Genomic DNA, 19,517 nt, shown 5'->3' with positions numbered 1-19,517 from the left:
ACCACATTTAGTAGGCAGACGAGAGAATTAATATAAGCAAGGCAACCAAATTTTGATTTATTAGATATTCAAAACCAAAATGTTTTATACGAATCATTCATTACGTTTTCACAGTCAGTGGCTCATAAAGCTACAGCTTCCTCCCACCCCCCAAATATTACAGAAATATTCCAACAGATGAAGTGGTTGAACATATGTGTTCAAGATTATCCCCAAATTTGGAAATGTGAAGTAACTCCAATGAGATCCACACATGGTTTGTGCTAACTGCAGCTAAAATGAAATATCTTAATTTTAGTTATGTCATAACTGAATGATACGATGCAAGTGCTTTTTTTTTTCACTTAAAAGTTCATATACGGCACACTATTGTGGAGTGCCAGGTAATGCTGCTCATGTCACACTGCTTCCCACCTGGGCATCATGTTGTGTCTAGGTTGCTCCAACAATGCAAGTCCTGGCTGATGGCCTGGACACAGCAGCAGAAGACAGCTCAGAGCTTTAGGCCCCTGGCACGCCTGTCAGAGCTCAAAAGACACTACTGTCTCCTGCATTCGGCCTGGCCACTCATGGCCTTTGCAGCTAACTGTAGAGAAGACCAGTGGATGGAAGTTCTCTCTCTCTCTCTCTCTCGCTCGCTCGCTCGCTCTTGTTCTCTTGCTCTTTCTCTGTCATTCTTTCAAGCAAATAAATCTTTAATTTTCTAAATGTCACTGTAAATTGATAAAACTTCATATATGTAGGCACTGACATAATGTATATCAATTAGCAGATTACACAATGAACACAATTACATAATAACTAATGCACACTGTGATTTATCCTGTATATGCATACACCAAAAATATCAGATATGAAGCTTTGAGCTTTCCGGCTGAAAACATCAAATCTGCGCAACACTGAATGAGAGCTTTGTGCCACCATTTTTAAAGTTAAAAAGATGCTAGTCTGTGACAAAGAATTGTTCACATTCAGTACAGTGCACAACAATATTTTAGGATGCAGTATTTAAACAATTCTGATGACAAAAGCATTATTTATTTTTTCCTGTATCTTCAGATCAGTTTTGAAGAAAAAAACCAAGGGTTCTAAAAAGCCAATATCAAAATATTCCTAATGCCTCCGTGAGCTCCCTCTACTGATCCTCAGATGGCTGTTAACTCTACTGAGATGTTCAACAAAGCATGTATCATTAATGAGATGCCCAGTATCCTTCTAGCATCCTGTACAGGTTTCACAATGGGGCATGCAATCCTTCTTCAGATATTATCAATTAAATCATATCATGTGTGCACAAACATGGAAACGATTGCAATGGAATCATTTCACCTTCCTCAACCCTTAGGAAACAATAAAATCATGTCTTTCCAAAAGAAAATAAAGTCTCCCAGGTGGTATTTCTTTGAGTTCATCATGAATTTATACTATATGAATTTATGTTTATATATGTGTCTATTTATAAATAGATTTCAAAAGCAAAGTGTTTTACAAACTTTTTTCTCTTGAGTTTTTACCTTTTTTAAAGCTCAACTATAGCTTTGTGAAAAAAAAAATCACAAATGGATATAATTCAAAGTGTTGGCCCACTGCGCTTGAGTTCTTGCCAGCCATACTTCTATGTAAATGCACTAAATTTTGATATTCTGCCAAATGATTGAGATAGTGTCTTTAATTACTGCATTCATTTTAATAAAGAAGTAGATGTATTTTTATTACCATTATTTTCTCTTGAATTTTCCTACATGGCCCTATACTTTTTTTAAATGAACATAATTACAGATTAACTGATAGATATTCGTATCTCTAGCATGCACACAAGCCCAAAATGTGTTCTAAATACTTCTCATTCCATAATTATGACATAGTGTCTGGGACAATGGATGTTTTGATAGAAATACCACATAACTGCACCACTGCCTTGAATTAGCTCACACAGTTGAATGCTTAAATTTTCTATGAAAGAATGTGAGGTTCTGAACAAATGTATTTAGATTTAGAATCTGTTCTCAGAAATTTGCTTTGAGTCCAAGAATTCTGTTGCGTATATTCTGTATTGTGGGTTTAAAAAAAAAGAACAAATTAACCTAAATAACATAGTTTGATTATAGTGCAGCAGTGTCAAAAAAAAAAAAAAAAAGAAAGCCAATTAGATTATCAAGAAAATCTCAAAGTCTTTAAGACTACATTTTTTTTTTGCTAACAAGTTGACATTAAGAAGAAATGAGATATCAGAAATAAAAGTTCATTCTAGAAGATTTTAAGGGTCTTACCAAGTCAATAAATTATAGTTCAACAACATTCCACAAACCTCAACTTCCATATTCTACATCCTTCCAAAAACCTTACTGGCTTTCTTCTGGATGGTAAGTTCTTTTCCTAAAATCCTAGACTAGACTTTACTATTTCTTTTCCTCAAAGTTCTATCATCATATGTCTCATGACAAAGTTTTGGTCAACAATGTATAATAAATATGCACAACAAAATATAGCATATGACCTAGGTCTGTGTTAAGTTATATAATTATAATTATGTGATGTGAATTTTGCACAAGAAAGAAATGATCACTTAATGTAGCACTTCTGAGGACAGCTGTGCACCCTTAAGCATACAGGTCTGTAATTATTAATAAAAGTATAATGACTTTTTAAGATAAATAATTGTCCAATTATTTACCATCTTTAGACCAAATAAACAAGACAAATTATTAGTATCACTCAGGTGGCATTCTTTTCAAAATACATTCTTTTAAAACATTAAATTCTTATTTCAAAGTAAATGTAAAATAGATGCTTTTAATTTTCATAAAGAGTAGTAAACAATGTGTTTTACCTTCTATAGAGTTTCTATATTAGCCATAGAGCATAGTTTTACATACAAATTTCTGATTTGCATGGAATAATCCCATCTTGCATGAAATAATATAACAATAATAATAAAAACACCCATTTATGGGTTTTGACTATTTCAAGAAAAGAGAGAATGGGAAAATATTATAGATTGCTAATTTTAGCACCTAAAATATTAACTAAATTTATTAGCATTAATCTATTTTAGTTCAATATGTACCATTATGTTTTTACCGAAAAAAACCTCTACATTACAAAAAAAACCCATAAAGAGTAAAATTCAATGATATTTGAAATTTGAAAGCATTCACTCTAAATTATGCAGGTTTTCACACATGAAAAAAAGGTCTAGATTTCTTCCTACAAAAATATTAGAAATACAAAGAACAGCCACAGATACATTTATAAAACAATAAGCAAGCACATGCTGCCCACTGCACAATGATGCCCAACTACGCTCAGTCTTGTATAAAAACCTCAGCTTGTGTAGAGGCAGGACTCGCCAGCTGTGTCTGACCAATAGAACACAGCAAAGGCAGCTTGGCACAGCTCCTGTGGTTCTAACACATCGTAAGGCAAAGAGAGATTTCAGAGATGGAACGGACATCTAACATCTGTCAATTCTGCATATGTTGTGATGTGAAACATTTTTCCTAAGCCTAACTTGAAAGAATAAGACTCTTTGAAAGTGGATCTACAGGTCAGAAACTGAAGAAGTCAGAGATGGTTCTGTCACTCTGGAACAAACAAAGCTCTACAAGATGTAACTCCCGTAGGAGCAGATCTTGCCAAGAAAGAGAAGATCTTGGAGGACACTGAGCTTCAAATCAGAACTCAGCCGTGGTTGAAACCTTGATTGTGTGGTTCTTAGTACAGGCCCATTTAACCTGAGGTTTCAAAGAGACCAAGGGTGAATCAAAGTTTAAGCCTCTAAATTTGTGTCAGATTATAAGTAACGATAAATCTTCCCTACATACATTTATAAAAACTGCACAACTTGGTAATATTCAAAATGATATTGCCATGAAATTTACTGAAGACAAAAACTACAGAGATTCTGAAAAGCAATCATGGACACAACAATCTTACAGTGTAAATTCAACTACATAGACAGAGGTGGGATCAAAGAAAAAACTATTGAAATACAGCAGTTTAGGAAGAGCAATGTGCTCATTGAGGTGAGGAAACATGCCTTCTGTTTTTACCTGCATTTGGTTTATGTAGCCATATGTGCCCTGGACCTATGAGAAAATTAAAAATCAAATTGGTTACTTACTATGAGCAGAACCAATTAGAACATCTTAAAGGGGGGCAGAAGATTTCAATTCAGTATAACAACCATTAGAAACACATTAGTAATTTTAACACAAGGTTTATTTTAATTTAAAAAATGTGGAGGAGGTACAGAGTCTATATGAGCGAAGCACTACGATTCGAAGCTGATTCTATGGTTGAGGCCAGAATGAACTTGGTCTACAGACTAACTCTGCGGGTAACATAACTGTACATCTTGTGTTCAACATATAGCACAGGGCACCGTACATTTGAAAGGAAATTATAGACTCTTCACGCCCAGGCATAGCATAATATGAGTCATCAGAAAGTTTAGCTGCGATCACTACCACTAATTATTTTTATAGCAGGAAAAAACAGGAAGACAATGGAAATAATGTCAAAATAATTCTGGTTGAGACTGTACAGTCTAAATCTAGGTAAAGTAATACCAAGAAAGAATGCATAGAAGAGAATGACATAAAACAACATTCCAAATGGAGCAGTGACAAAATTTGTAGATTCACTCTAGAAGTATAGAAAGAATGATGCCATGCCATAAGATGATGCAAACCAATATTAATGAGGAAATAATGCTTCATTAACGAGCAAGCAGAAAAAAGATGTATAGCGACCCTGTTATGGATGATGATGAGTTCATGTGTGCGAGCACCTTACAATCAGAGTTAAAATGTCCAGCAGAAACTTGCCAATATGTTAATGGAGTACAAATCCGGGTCAGAGCATTGTATTTGGAAGAGATCTGGGAAGAGATGATAATTGCAGCTGTTGGAATGAATGAACTTGCTGCACAGTTTCATGGAGAATGAAAAATGATGAGTCAAAATCAACAGAATACACATAATGCAAAAATGTCAAGACTATAAATCTGTATCCATTTCTAACGTGAAACACTGGTCACTGCTATCCAATACGTAAAACATTAAACAAAAGGTTCTCTAATCTTTCCACATTAGAGTTAGACTTTCTACACAGAAAGCAAACTTTGCCTCTTGGGTTTCACTTGGAAAAGTCAACTAAAGAGCCATACAATGAGAATTCTCTAGGGAATGTTATGCAACTCTGGCCCATCTGGGATCTGTGTTATAATTGCAGCCAGAGCAGTCACCTGTTCTCCCTCTCAGCCTAAACGGAACATGAACACAGAGAGTAGCAGCTAGTAGTGAATATTTTCCCTCCACCTCAGAAAAAGGGACAATGTAATAAAGTATTTAGTAAACCACCATTATAACAGATTATAAAGGTGGTAATTTCATTTAGATTACTGTATTCCATTTTATGTGCTACTAGCAGTTAAGCAGTCTGATGGTCTCCATAAGTAGAAGTTGATACAGAAGCAATGAATGCTTAGAGTGGGCTTAAGATAATCAGGTGTTTGTGAATTTAGTGTTTTAATATCTAGTAGGACTGTCCGAATGGGACGGTTAGGGAGAGAAAACCTAAACGGTATTCTATTGTTTCATATTTTTTCAGATACAAAGGAAATATCAGCCACTACAAATATTTTCAATAGACTATAAGGTTAGACAATATAGCATCTTTATAACATCAAATACAGAGGAAATACTCCTTGTGACTATTACTGAAGGACTACATTATTGTAATAAGAGAGGGCAAGCAGTAGAAGAGCAGACAAACATGAGGGAGGAAGGGAAGGCAGAGAGGGAATCCCTATAATTATAAAACCATATCATGGAAAACAATAGATTTTTGAAATGTCGCAAATTTCATTCTGACACATTTTTAATCTTCTCTGTTAACTACAGTGTATCAGAGAAAACATGACACTAGTCTTTCAATAAAAAGACTTTGTTTCAGGTATTGTAAGATGTATTTATAAAAGAGTAGATGAAGTGCAACAACTTTGCTACAATGTGGCAATTACGGAATAGCCATGGGGAAACAATTAGAAGTAAATACATTTACTAAAAAAAAAAAAAAAGCATAAGAAGCTGGCTTCATTTGGGACAAGACACATCCAGTTCAGTATGTGACCTGCACAGAGGAACTAGACACACACATGGATGGTGAACTATGTCTTATTATGCAATATGCATCTTACTTGTTGGGTGGATGTCAAATAGCTGTTACTTCACCTCTTCCACTTCTACTACCAGTAGATACTTTGTGAGGAAGGAGCTTGTACCAATACATCAGTTTGTTGTTGTTGTTGTTATGTTTTTTACAATGTATTAAGTTTAGGGGCCTCCTTCCTTAATTCTAAAACAAGCATCCAAGAGTATAACTGGCACGAGGGTCACAGGAATTTCCATGTTAAAGGGGTGCCTAACCTAGTCAAAATAAATAAATACATAAAAAAAACCTGGTGGTCATTAAGACACGACTTAATGAGTTTTGTGGAACCAGTCCAATTGCTAAGGGAAAATCATTTCTATTTCATCATCTCCTTTTGGGAATAATGTTTAGTTGTGTGTTTTAATTGGTACCACAGTGCTACTTTTATCAAACTATATCACTAAGGTAACTTTGTTTTAACTCTCAATTTCAATGAATGGATGTGAGTAAAACTCATTTTAAAAGTGTTTTTAAAATTTTTGCATTATGGTTTGGAGCTGTTCACATTACTATCAGGCAGTCAGAATATATTATCTGTATTGACATGCAAATGAGCTCGCCAAGCCACCTCTTTCCTTTAGAGATTTACATAATCTGATACCACAAGCCACATTAAATTAATATTAATTATTATGTGTGAGGGCAAACAAAGGTCAGAATTAAGTTCTCTTCTTCCTATATTTTTACCATGTGTAGACATGAAAATAAAAGGAACAACTACTTTATTTGTAGATATCCAGTCTCTATTCCTTAACATTGCATGAATTATTACCAGAAGGTATGCAGAAAGTAAAACTGATTTATCTTCTTTGGAGACATTAATTTCAAAGTCATTATAAGAAATCATATTTTCTAAAAATTTGTATTTCTGTAAACTGTCCATTTTGCACACACTCAGCTTGTTTTTTCTTCCTGGCAGATTGTCATTTCCAATGGTCCCTTCCTGCATCAATCAGCAAGAGAGGTTCTGAATGGCATTTTCATGCAAGAAAAAAAATCAATATGTGCTCAAATGTGACAGCCAAAATTAAAAAGTAGCAATATTCAGAAGATGTATTTGCCACTGAAATTTACATATCATGTTACATCTTATGATGCGAATTATTTTTGTATCAGGCAGGATCTTGAACTTGCATGTTCTAGATCACCCCACTGCCATATTTTCTGTAGAACCTAGCAAATTATACACAAACACATGCAATTATTATGTCATGCCCTTACGCTATTATCTAATTCTTGCTGCAGAAAATCCATATTGAGACTCATCGGAACCCTGGGTTTATCATAACGCTATCTAATCTATTAGCATAGTATTAATTCTTCAATATCAAGGTGATCTTAGTGCACACAGGGAACAATTGCTCTATTGCATGGTCAGCAGTAGACCAACTTGATGGGAAATTGTGTGATGTTTCCTCTAAGGGGCAGCCGGCTCATCTGAAGTAGACTATACCCAAAGGGCGCTGGATGTGTTGAAGCAGAAGGTGGATAAGCCGGCTTGGAATGGATAATTGGCCACCTGGCACCTGTTAGAGTGTTGCAAACAGGAAGGTTTTTTTTTTTTTACTAGCTTGTTAGTTCATCTGGATGTTTTGAGTTCTAAGTAACAAAAATACTGGAGTTAGTATGACAATTTGGATCAAATGTGAAAAATGATAGAACTTATGTTTCAAAGTCTTTGAGTCTCTTAAATGAATCTTAAAAATGACAAACAAAATGGGTAACATACAACGTAAATTCTCAATCAGCTACTAATCATATTGTCTCTCAAATTTCACCTTAAATTTATCTTAATGTTTCCAAACATGTTTATTATATGCTGCATTCTATATTGCCTGTGTAAAAAGAAAAAAAATACTTGATAACAGAAAACTAAATTGTTTCAAAATTATCCCAATTTTCACAAAACAAATGCAAAATGTCTATAATGAAAAGTAATTTGACAAGTAAATCCACTTCTATTTAACACTGGTAAACATGCCTTAAAATTAAGAAATAATTGGGGAAAAAGTCAGCAACTAATGTAGTATGGAGTTATCATAGTAATTTCCTTTACATTTTGCCAATATCCACTATCTTGAAGCACATAGTACTATGAGAGAAATTACATGAATCAATGCTTTAACAACCTAGCACTATTAATGCTGGTATTGAACATGTCTTTGCATTTCACATGAATAAATCACAACTCCAAAATGTGGCTGTAAGGGAAAGCATTACTGAATGGTCACAACATTGGTGTATCTTTCATGAAAGTTTTCAAGTTGCTCATCTTATTAGTTTACACCGGGAAATCCTTTGTGTTTCCAAATACTGTTCTTTACATGCTACATGGCTCATAGAGACCTAATGTGACCTTATTACACAACTAAATAACCTAATGTGTACAAAAATAAGGAAAGTCCTTATCCTATTTTAAGTGGAAAGCCTCATCAAAAATGACTCTTGTTAACATTATTACTGGCCAAATCTTCTGGTTTCAGTATCTGATCACCTCAGTATAACACTAAAGATCTCTGAAAAGATTTGCAGATATTTGCAGCTCGAAGAACTGCTTCTCCTGGAAGATGTTGCATAGACAACTCTGCAAGAATAGGCCAGTGAGACACTCACATATATTTCAATTGATACTATAACATATGCATCATCACTTAAAGCAAAATAGTTGAAACTGTAAAAACCCATAATACTATTTGTAATTGAATGGTGCTCCACAGTTTGAACACTGAATACTAAAATGTCTAGATTGATAGCCATGAGGAATAATTTTATGGATACTTGAGGTTGACTGCTATAAACTTCCTGAGTGTTATGTATATTCTTTTTTGTCTATCTTTTCCATCTTTGTATGTATTTCTCATGTAAGATCACATGACTGACAGGACTCCTACAAAGAACCCATGCTTAAAGAATGGAACCAACTAAATAGAATTTAAATTTTATATCTAGTGTTTGCAATAACGCCCATTTCTCTTAGCAATCACTGTCAGGTAGGGCTCTGTTATCAATTAGATGAATACTCTCTATGCAGAGGAACTATTTTAAATCATAAACTCCAAAATGAAACTTCATCCTACTAATTCTAATGCAGCTATTGTACACAATTTATAGTTGAAATGCTAAAAAAAAAAATAAACTCCATGCACTCTTCGGTTGCCAAAAGCATAACCCTAATCAGTTTGATGATAGTTGTTATATATGAAGCAGCTTTACATCTTACAGATTTCTATTAACATTGGACTCTGGTTGCAACCTAAACTCTGCTTGAACTGCAATGGAGATCCCCACCACTCACCTATCATTTACACATAATCTAAAGCCATGTAGATGACATAACTCAAAGTTCACAATTCCGTGTATCAGAGCAGACACAGCTCCTGTCAGATGAAGTACTGAATAATGACAAGAAATTCCAGGAACAACAGACACCTTCCATCATGTAATGATGGCTCACTATGAGAAGTACTGTTCAGTGGTTCTTCAAACAGGATTATTTTTTCCACACCCATTCAGAACACACTGTCAACTGACGAAGGGAGCACAGCTTCAAAAGAAAATCCCTTAAGTAGTGAAGAGCTTTCTGTTAAGCATGCAAGAGGTTAAACAGTGCTGAAATAGCCAGACATTTTCTCAGCCCACACTTTCCAGTTCCATTCAATCACCACCAGCAGCAGCAACAATAACACAAGCTAATATTGTATTATTAAATCAGAGCTTCTCATTTACATCCACCTCTAACCTGAGAGGGCAGGGAGAGGATGGCATTTATGAGAGTCCGCAGCAGAACAAACAGCCCCCAACTTGGAAATGCGCATGACCTTGGGGTGTGGAATTCTAAGAGACCGAGTTTCACAAGTTTTATTTTGATCTACTGCATAACAACACATCTAAATGAACCCAGCATGGTGCAAATTTTCCCATCCCTTCTGCCTCCCTTCCAAAAGATATGCAGAGGGCTGAAGACTTTGCAGTCTTGCAATAGACACAGGGAGTACACTGAGAAATCACAGATTAGTTCATTCCATGTGTATAGACCACATTTGTTTAAAACAACTTGTTGGTTGATTTAATGCCATTTGCTAATATATATGAGTTTTCCTTCAGTGTTTCCTGCCTCTTATCCATACTGGAACTGTTGCTCTAAAAATATTAACATTTTAAAGCAAATGCTACAGAATGACATTAACTTCACACACACACACACACACACACACACACCCACCCCAAAAATCAAAACAAAGCTCTCAACTCCCCTCTAGAATGCAGTGCAAAATCACACCGATGCTCTCGTAAGAAACACTAAAATGGTTATTATTAAAATATTTGACAGTCATTACCGAAAGTCCTTTGCACATTGTGGAAATAACTTATTTTTAAATGTTTTGGTATGGCCGTCTACAATTCTTCCGCACTTGTAATTATTTAGGAAAAAAACATTCATTTCCTTACCTTATTTTTAATCAAAGAAGTCCCCCCTCTGAAAGGCTCCTAAACGGTGCAGATGAATAGAACACAGTTTTAAAAAGCAGAAAAGCCTCCAGAAAGATCGTTTTAGCTGGGAAAAACACAATCAAACTTGTTTGGTCTGAAACTAGGGAAATCTCCAAAGTCACGGCTGAATGGGCGCCCGGGTGGCTAACAGAGGACTCTCTCCCACGTCCGACACCACACTCCTTTGTCAAGTTGCTATGGGTCCAGCTGAGGGCTCAGGTCCCACCGGGCACAGCAGGTGCAAGAGGGCGTGGCCTCCTGCTGATGGAGCCAGGTCCTCTCGAGTCCCAGGTTCAGCACCAGCTCCGCTCACCTCCAGTTTCTCTCAGTCACTGAACCAGGCTGATGCTCGCGTCTGCTCCCTGGGCAAAAGCTGCTGCCATTCAACCCGGCGCCCCGCCCCCGCCCCTGACGTCACTGCTTTGCACATCCACTGGCTGCGAGGTGAGGACTTGGGCTCGGGTCACTCCAGCAGACCCCATCCAACACGGGCTTCGCTGGACTTGGCGATACATTCTCCGCCGGTCCGGAGGAAATGAAATGCTGTCGGTGTGGCAGAAGCTTTCTCCTTGGCTGGGACGGCCGGCCCCTGCACGCTCCAGCCGCCGCAGGGAGAGCAGCAGCAGGAGAAATCGGAGGCATGCATGCAACCTTTTGGTCTTCCCTGCCAAACTTTGCTGCCTCTAGCTGCCATTGGTTACTGGAAATGATGTGTGTTTAGTGTTCTGCTAGGTTCTCTTGGTTCATGGAGGTGCTAGAGGGAGTTGCTGCTGCGGAAACTTGTCTAAAGGGGAAAAGATGTTTTAGTCACTGGAGGAAAAGAAACCACAAACCTGCTATGCTTATCATTACTCGTTAACAGAATCTTAAAACATATAGTAAGTTATTTATTAATACATATTATAATATATTGTACTTATACAATATAATAACTTGATATATTAAGTTATTGTATTTATATATATGAATTATATATATAGTGCTGCGTGGTCTCATAAAAGACTTAGCCTGGGTTTCCTATACAACCCGCAAAGCCCTCCCTATTAATTCTCATGATTTCAATGTATTGTCAAGTTCTACCAGGTTGAAGCATCCCAGGGTTTTTAAAAAAATCATTTAATAATAATAATATGAAAAAGTGAAAATACGTCGTGGCTAGCGTCAACTTCCCACTGTCGGAGTCCTGAAGGTTATGCAATATCGATTATGCCTAATCTATCGATTATTCTATGAACGATGGGCTAGGCTGGAAGCATGTCCAGCCCTTAGCAGGTCTCCCGGTGTGGCTGCGATGCCCCCTGGGCTCAGGAAGCTCTGAGGCCCTGACTAATATGAAGTCTACATTGTCTTAAGTTGGGTAAAGCACTTTGCATTGAAGAAAAAAGAAGAAACTGTGCTTTAAAAAAAGTCAGCAACACTTGCTCCATCAGAAGGCAGATCTACCATTCTTTATGAATTATGGCTGGATCTGCCATCAAGGTTTTCAGGAACTCTGCTCAAACAAATACACATGAGTATTTCTCCATCAAGAAGATGACTAATAAACTTGGTTTTCCAGAACATTTAAGACACTGTTCAAGGAAGTATATCTGTTTTGTATAGAAACACATGCAAAGTCCTTCTTTGTGTGGCCACTTAAATGGGGAAATTGAGAAAAGATAAGATATTTTTGCTTCTGACAGGTATATGCATTTTTTGTTTTGCTCCCTCATAAAATCTTCTTTGTAGTTTTACTTCAGAATTTGTTTCTTATCCAAATATACAGTTCCCTGGAGTATCTATCTCTCTTACTCAACTGAATGTTAATTCCTGCAATCCAGGTAACATTGAGTGGGTTCTTCTCCTCTAGAGTTCCTGGTTCTACTGCACACATACACAGATGTGCAAACACACACACACACTCACAAACATGCATGCCTTCTTCTGCTGTTCAATACACACATAATCAAACACATACACATGTATTAAGAGTGAAATTCCCATGGTGATTTTAATAATGACTTTTCCAGTCACCATCACAGAACAAGGAAGATGATACGTGGGGGCAGGCGGACTTTCTGTACAGTCATAATGAAACTGAAAAACCTGTACTTAAGCTGACTAAAACTCCTACCATATGCTCCTTTGGGAAGCAATACACAGCCTCGTCGGTCTGATGCACGCCAACATGTCAGAGAAAAGTTATGGCTGTACTATAGAAATGTTAACAGTCCATTAATGCATTCTTATAAAATTTAACCAAAATCTGTGTCATTTGTTTAATGGCTGTTATGTTTTAGTTCACTCCAGTGATCGTATTGTTTTGGGCTATGAACTCAATTAAAGCAGCTATAATATTATTCCAATGCCTGAGGCGATGAAACAGACACAAAAGGAGAACAAGCACCTTTCAAGTGTGCAAAGGGAAATCATTTTCTCATGAGAGAGAGAAAAACAGGATGAACTCAAAGAGAGTGATTTTGGCAACAAGGCGCAAGAAAGCTGTCTCTATGCGGGTAGCACTGGGGGCTGTGTCCCCTGGAGGCGTGGCGGCTTTCACTTTTCTGTACAAAGTTCAGGGTGACTAAAGGCAAACACACTGAGCTGTTCATAAAATGACAGGGAATACACTACATCTCTAACATTCTCCAGTTGTCGGGCATTCTGTGAGTCTATGTCCGTATTCAGACACTTAAGAAATCTCACGCTCAGGGTTCAAAATTCTGTATGACATTTGGAACCTTTAAGAACTCTCCCTTAAGAGGGACAGTGTTGTGCGGTCCCTAAGACCTTTAGCAAAAGGTGCCTTTTACGCTGGAACGTATAGAGAGAAGAGGCATGGCTAGGCTCAACCATAAGGATAAGAGAAGTCCAAAAATTTCGCCTACTCAAGCTGAAAATAAGAGAATTAAAACAGGCCTATTAAAGCAGTCATTTTTAATATAAGCAATAGTATAACATTTTCAAACAAGCATATTATATATATATATATGTATATATATAGCCCCACTCTCAGGACACTTAAGGTAATTTCAAAAGCAACCAAAAAACATTTAAAGCATGAAAAGAAACAGCCTATGGCTGAAAAGATAACTAAAAAAATATTAAGTAAGTGTCTTTTAAGATGGATGACCCACATCTCCTTAGGGATTTTAATTTAGATAATCTGCATGAAAATATTAGAATATAATGCAGCAAACTGTATTGCTCATTAAGTTGTTGTGTTAGGAGTATGCATAATTCCTGCGCTGTCCTCAAAGCTTAAGAATTCCTTTTTGAAGTAGAACCACTTAAGTGCATGTGTACATTTCCAATTATGCGTAAAGATAGCAATGCTGAGTGTTTAATTTCTCAGAGTCTGTTTTGTGAAGGCATATTCAGAACGAAGGACACGCTTCTTTCGAAAAGGCAAGATAGACTAAACCTTTATAGGATCCCTTTTTCATCCTGAAAACAGTGCGGTTGTGTGTGAGGGGGGTCATAATTATGAATAACCAAGCTTCCTTTAACCAAAGAGGGCAGAAGGCTCGCAATATAGACACCAATGTGATTTATGTCACGCTCGCGTCCATGGCAAGGTGAGCTGCTAGGCGATCATGGCCTTTCCTGGTAAAATATGTGCACGTAACACTGTCGGGGCTTAGACGCTGCATGCAATGACCAGGCTAATGAAAGCAGAATGGCAAAAAATAGCTGAGATTTTAGCTTTTTAGTCTTTTCATCAGGATTCCAAACATTGCAGCACAATATTTTATAGGCAGCCTTTTCCCAGTGATTTCGCAACATATATGTATATATCATTATATAGGTGACATTTGAAAACATGCTATTTTTCCTCTAATTTCCCCTTGGGATTTCTTTTTTCTTGCTTGTTTTTTGTCTCTAGACCCTTTGGTTCTTTTCACACCCTCTAGCTATCATTTATTTTGCTTTCATGTTCTATTTAAAACATTTAAGATACATATCTGTTATGCTCTAGAGTATTGACATCTTACATTAAGTTACTGAGTATAACACTGTATTTATAGATCAGTAATACATCCCAACAGAGCACTGGGTTCAAACCACCGCTCTGCCTCCAACTCCACTTCCTCCTCACACTCACCCGGGCAGGCAACAGACGCCGACACTGAGCTAGGACACCCACATTGCGTGCCAGGCTCCAGCCTCAGCTAGCCCGAGCTGTTACGCGAAACAGATGTACAGATGAGCTCTCCATGTCCCACATCCTGCTTCTGTCTTTCTACCCTTGTCTCTCCGCCTTGGAAATACATAAATAAACGAATGATTTAGATAACGTTGTTTTGGATGGAACAGGACTTCACGCCCCAAGTTATGAAGACATTTAAACGCTGAAGTCTTTACGGTTTGTGTTTACAGTGTGATTATCCCCCTGCACCTGTTTGACCATCACCAGACACCTTAACGGGGATGGCTGATCCTGAACCGTGAAACTCCAAACAGCACGTCAACAGAAGCTTTTCCCTTCACAAGAAGTTCCTCTTGGGTGTTTTATCTAAAGTAATTAAAAGCTGATTCATGCATACATGGACCAAAAATTGGGACATAAGAATCCAAAACTCAGTACTGATACACAAGTTCATGAAAATGAAAGTAAAAGATGATTGGTTTTCTTTTTTTTCTGAGTTGAAAGGAAAGGTAAAATTTGCTTTTTATGGAGCTCTATCATAGGAACTGAACATTAGCACGAAGATCGAGCCGACTCGTGTTTGTATTAGCTCAACTGGTGAGTTTCCATGCAGTTTCCTCTGGATTTACTCAGCTCCACCCTGTGTGTGTGTGTGTGTGTGTGTGTACACAGATGTATAAATACTCCCACTGGCATCCAAGTGATCACTCTCTGAGTCTTCCCCTGCAGATATATTCTGTTTTTTTTCCTTGCTTCGTCTTGGTAAAGAACATTGTTTTTTATCTTCCATACTCATATGCAAACAATAGAAATAAGCGCTCAGTAAGAACATGTATCTACCCATAAGCCCATGCAAGAATTCCCAGACTCACGGGGATTCCAACCTACGCGGCTCTGTAAAGGTGAGTAAACAATGAAATTATGAAGTAAAGTAATATATACCTTAACATATAAAATAATTGAAAATATTTTTACGCGGTCATGTAGCTTTAGAATACAAACTGGCCTAACTAGAGAAATGTTGGACAAGGCCGGGAGCTTCGAGAAGCAAACCATGACTCCTTGGCTTAGAAGAGAAAACAAGCTAATCCAGCTAAGTAATAATATTGTCTAATTACATATTTATGTCTTTGGTATGAGAGAGAGAGCGCCTCCCGTACTGCCTGCTTCTCCCAGCTGCCTGTATTGCTCAGGCTGGGCCACAGTGACGCAAGAGCGAGGGACTCAACCCAGGCCTCCCAGGTGGGAGGGATCCCAGAGCTAAGCCATCACAGCTGTCTCTGATTCCATACCAGGAGGAAGTGGGATGGAACCAGATGTGGGGTTCAGCCCCGGAATTCTGACCTGGGATAGCGATCTTTTAACTGGGTTATTAACTTCCAGGTCAAATGTCTTCATAAAAATAAAGGTGGGGAGGGGGAAATGATTTCCAGTTTTGCTAGATTTATATATCAGAGATAAAATTGAGTACGTTTCATCTCATATGAATAAAATCCCATGTTAAAAATTCTAAACAGTTATAACTAGAATAACATCCAGTAATAGTGTTCCATATATCTCTGCTAAAAATCTGTATTTTGGGGCCCAGTGCGGTATCCTAGCAGCTGAAGTCCGCATCTTGTACATGTTGGGATCCCATATGGGGGCCGGTTCGTGACCCAGCAGTCCTGCTTACCCTCCAGCTCCCTGCTTGTGGCCTGGGAAAGCAGTCAAGGATGACCCAAAGCCCTGAGTGCCTGCACCCGTGTGGGGGACCCTGAGGAGACTCCTGGCTCCTGGCTTTCGGCGGAGCTTTGGGCCATTGCTACCGCTTGGGGAGTGGATCAACACAGGAAATCTTCCTCTGTGTCTCTCCTTCTCTCTGTATATCTGACATTGCGATAAAAATGAAATAAATCTTTGGGAAAAAATTAAAATCTGTAATATGAAATGAGTAGATTTATACCGATGTCAGGAAACCCAAATGCATCAACTAAGTGAAATAGCTTACCTCTTGTTCTATTTGTGTGATTAAATTAACCCTGGCATTATATTTATTTGCAACAGTAACTACTAACACTGTAGGTTGCATGTACAAAAGTAGAAATGACTAGCTTTTTATAGATCAAATATATTGCTGCCTGCACGTAGTTTTAAAATCCAATTTGCTAAAAGTTCCCTTTACTTTTTTTTCCTCTTACTTTAATAATCAGTGTTTGGGAAAGTAATTTTGAGTTGGTAATCTTAGGAATCTTTGGGATCTAAAAATATAGTGCCATTTCGCAATTGTAATTGAACCATGAAAACAGTGCAGTTCAAACACTCAATTTTCCTCCTTCCAGTTCTTGCTTTTAAGAGAGCTCTTATGGCATCTATTGGCCAATGTTAGTATTGCATCCAAGAATCTGAGTTCCTACAAGGAGTTGCCTAGTTTTTCAGAATGCTTTAAATGCTTTTGAATGAAGAGATTATGTAATTGCTAACATTTCCTGTTGAATTTAAAGTATTAAGAAAAGATAAAGCAATCTTGATACAGGAGTAGGTTTCTAAAATGTTTGCAGCTCCACTCCCCCCAAAAGGTGGATTTCCAATGAAACTGTTACATATACCTTCACAGCAGGAATCTGTCCCTTGTACCACTGTCTCTGTCTCCAAGGCCGTGACGCACCTCAACAGCAGAAGGCTCGGACTGTGACTGTTGTTGAAGGATACACCGCTGTGATACTATGAGGAAGAACTGTGTGTGCTGGGGGGCCTGGGAGCAGTGGAGGGGAGAGGCCCTAGACCTGCAAAACCATGTCATGGCAACAGTATTGTGAAAGAATGGTTTGACACATTGTCCATTTCAACATTTTAAAAGCTTACATTGTCTTTTAGAATCTGATATATCACTATCAGCATTTTAATGAAACTTGAAATGTATTAGAGATATTACTTTTCCTTTGATTTCAAAGAGAAGGTAAAAGGCAGCATATTTTATATTCTTTGAAAGAAGGAGGTGAAAGGATATTGAGCACACGACTGAAACTTGAGTTCAGAGAAATCAGAATGTACAAGAAAATAAAATTGTATAAGTGGAAATGATTTGATATATTTTGCTATAGTTTTTTTTTTTTTGCAAAATTCTTACAACTACTAGAAAGAAATATAAAAAAAAATGATACGAGAATTTAATTTACTGTGGAATTTCAGGTCTCCTATCTCTATGTGTAACATATAATAGGAACATAGCATAAGTTAAGCAATACAGATTAATAATTCCACAACTAAAATTTTAATACAGGATAATCAAGGTTTAACTAAAAAACATCACAGTTAAAAATTAGTAACATCTGAAGTTTAAGGTGACAAATCCTAAAACCTAACTATAGAAAAGAGGTTGGAGAAGTGACAGCTGCTGATTTTTCTTCCTCTTTCACTATTCATCTAGTTATTTAGCTATTTAGTTACTTTGCTTTCTTGATAGAAAGTCTTCCACCGCATTATTTCCCAAAACAGGCAACCCCACAAATGGCAGTGAAACTTTGCAGAGGAAATCTATGTCTGTTACTTCTCTTGAAGTCTCACTCCTTAAATGCCTATCATTTGTTGTCATACACAAAGCATTTGTACTTAAATAAGGTAAACACTGACAACAAATAAACATAAACAAATTCTATGTAATGGACCAGAGTTCATAATGTATGACATACTTTTTTTGCCTTCATTCTTGATTCTTACATCAATCAGGATCTACCTCTGAGAAGATGGTTGTGTTAGTATGCCATGATCTCCAGTGGCTGAGCAGAGCCACACGCTTACTTGGTACAAAGACAAATGAGCAGAAGTGAGACAGATCACTTTGAGGTGCAATTTTATTTGTTGGCACAAGGCCACGCTGATCCTACTCTGTTTCACAGAACTTGGTACTACTGAGATGGTGGCTGTCCAGTGAGTCTGAGGTACTGTGGCACAGCCATGGAGTGAGGCACTTTTACACACACTCTATGTACCAAGGAACAAATCCAGGTTGTTCTACACCACTGAGTTTGGAGATTGGCTGGTGAGCTACCAGTAACATGAACACCTTCAACAGAGTCGCATCACATTTGTTGAGTCCTCTAGATTCCTACATGAGAGAAATCACAGATTAACTGAAATATCGGTTAATTTATCTGAAATCACGATGTATCTCATTTTCTTGCTACCCATTCTGAAACAAACAAGACAACATCCCCCCAATTTTCTCACACGTGTTATCTTTTCTGCTTCCATAACGCTTTATATTTTGTTGACCTTCTTTAGTGCTTCCTAGTCACACGTCTCATTGAACAACTCCAGTTAAATTCTTCACGAGGACCTCAAACACAGCACGGCCCAGACTGACCCCTTTTGGCCCACTGGAATGTAATACTCTTACTTTTCTTCTTCCTGAATTATAGCTTCAACTATCAGAATTAAAGACCAATACCACTTGTACTTTTCTACCTCTTTGTATATCAGCTTAGACGTTACAGTCTTCAGAAGGAATTTCTAATTTCATTCCTCCAGAAATAATAAGACATCACAACATTATAGCAATTACATCTTCCATTTCCCCAAAATTATTGCATTAGTTACATTATATATAATTACACATTTAAGCCTGCATCCTGTTTGCTGCATTACAAGCTCATTGAAGGCATAGGCCACATGAGAAATTTCATTATCGGGCCTCAGATAG

General features: G+C 37.4%; 1 protein-coding gene across 4 annotated transcripts in view; it reads right to left on the bottom strand.

Annotated features, from left to right (window-relative positions):
• FSTL5 (follistatin like 5) overlaps nt 1-11,213 on the bottom strand; it is a 274,244-nt gene extending 263,031 nt beyond the window's left edge. For 2 of the 4 annotated variants that reach the window (XM_058657545.1, XM_058657547.1), the window contains exon 1: nt 10,666-11,213. The gene's annotated coding sequence lies outside the window, so the exon portion shown is untranslated. The remainder of the gene's footprint in view (nt 1-10,665) is intronic. The other 2 variants (XM_058657548.1, XM_058657550.1) reach the window with 1 other exon arrangement.
• Between the last annotated feature and the right edge of the window lie 8,304 nt (nt 11,214-19,517).

Source organism: Ochotona princeps, chromosome 32 (assembly GCF_030435755.1).
Source record: "Ochotona princeps isolate mOchPri1 chromosome 32, mOchPri1.hap1, whole genome shotgun sequence".
Lineage (NCBI taxonomy): Eukaryota > Metazoa > Chordata > Mammalia > Lagomorpha > Ochotonidae > Ochotona > Ochotona princeps.
The sequence above is the reverse complement of the archived record's forward strand: the minus strand, read 5'-3'. Positions and strand labels throughout refer to the sequence as shown.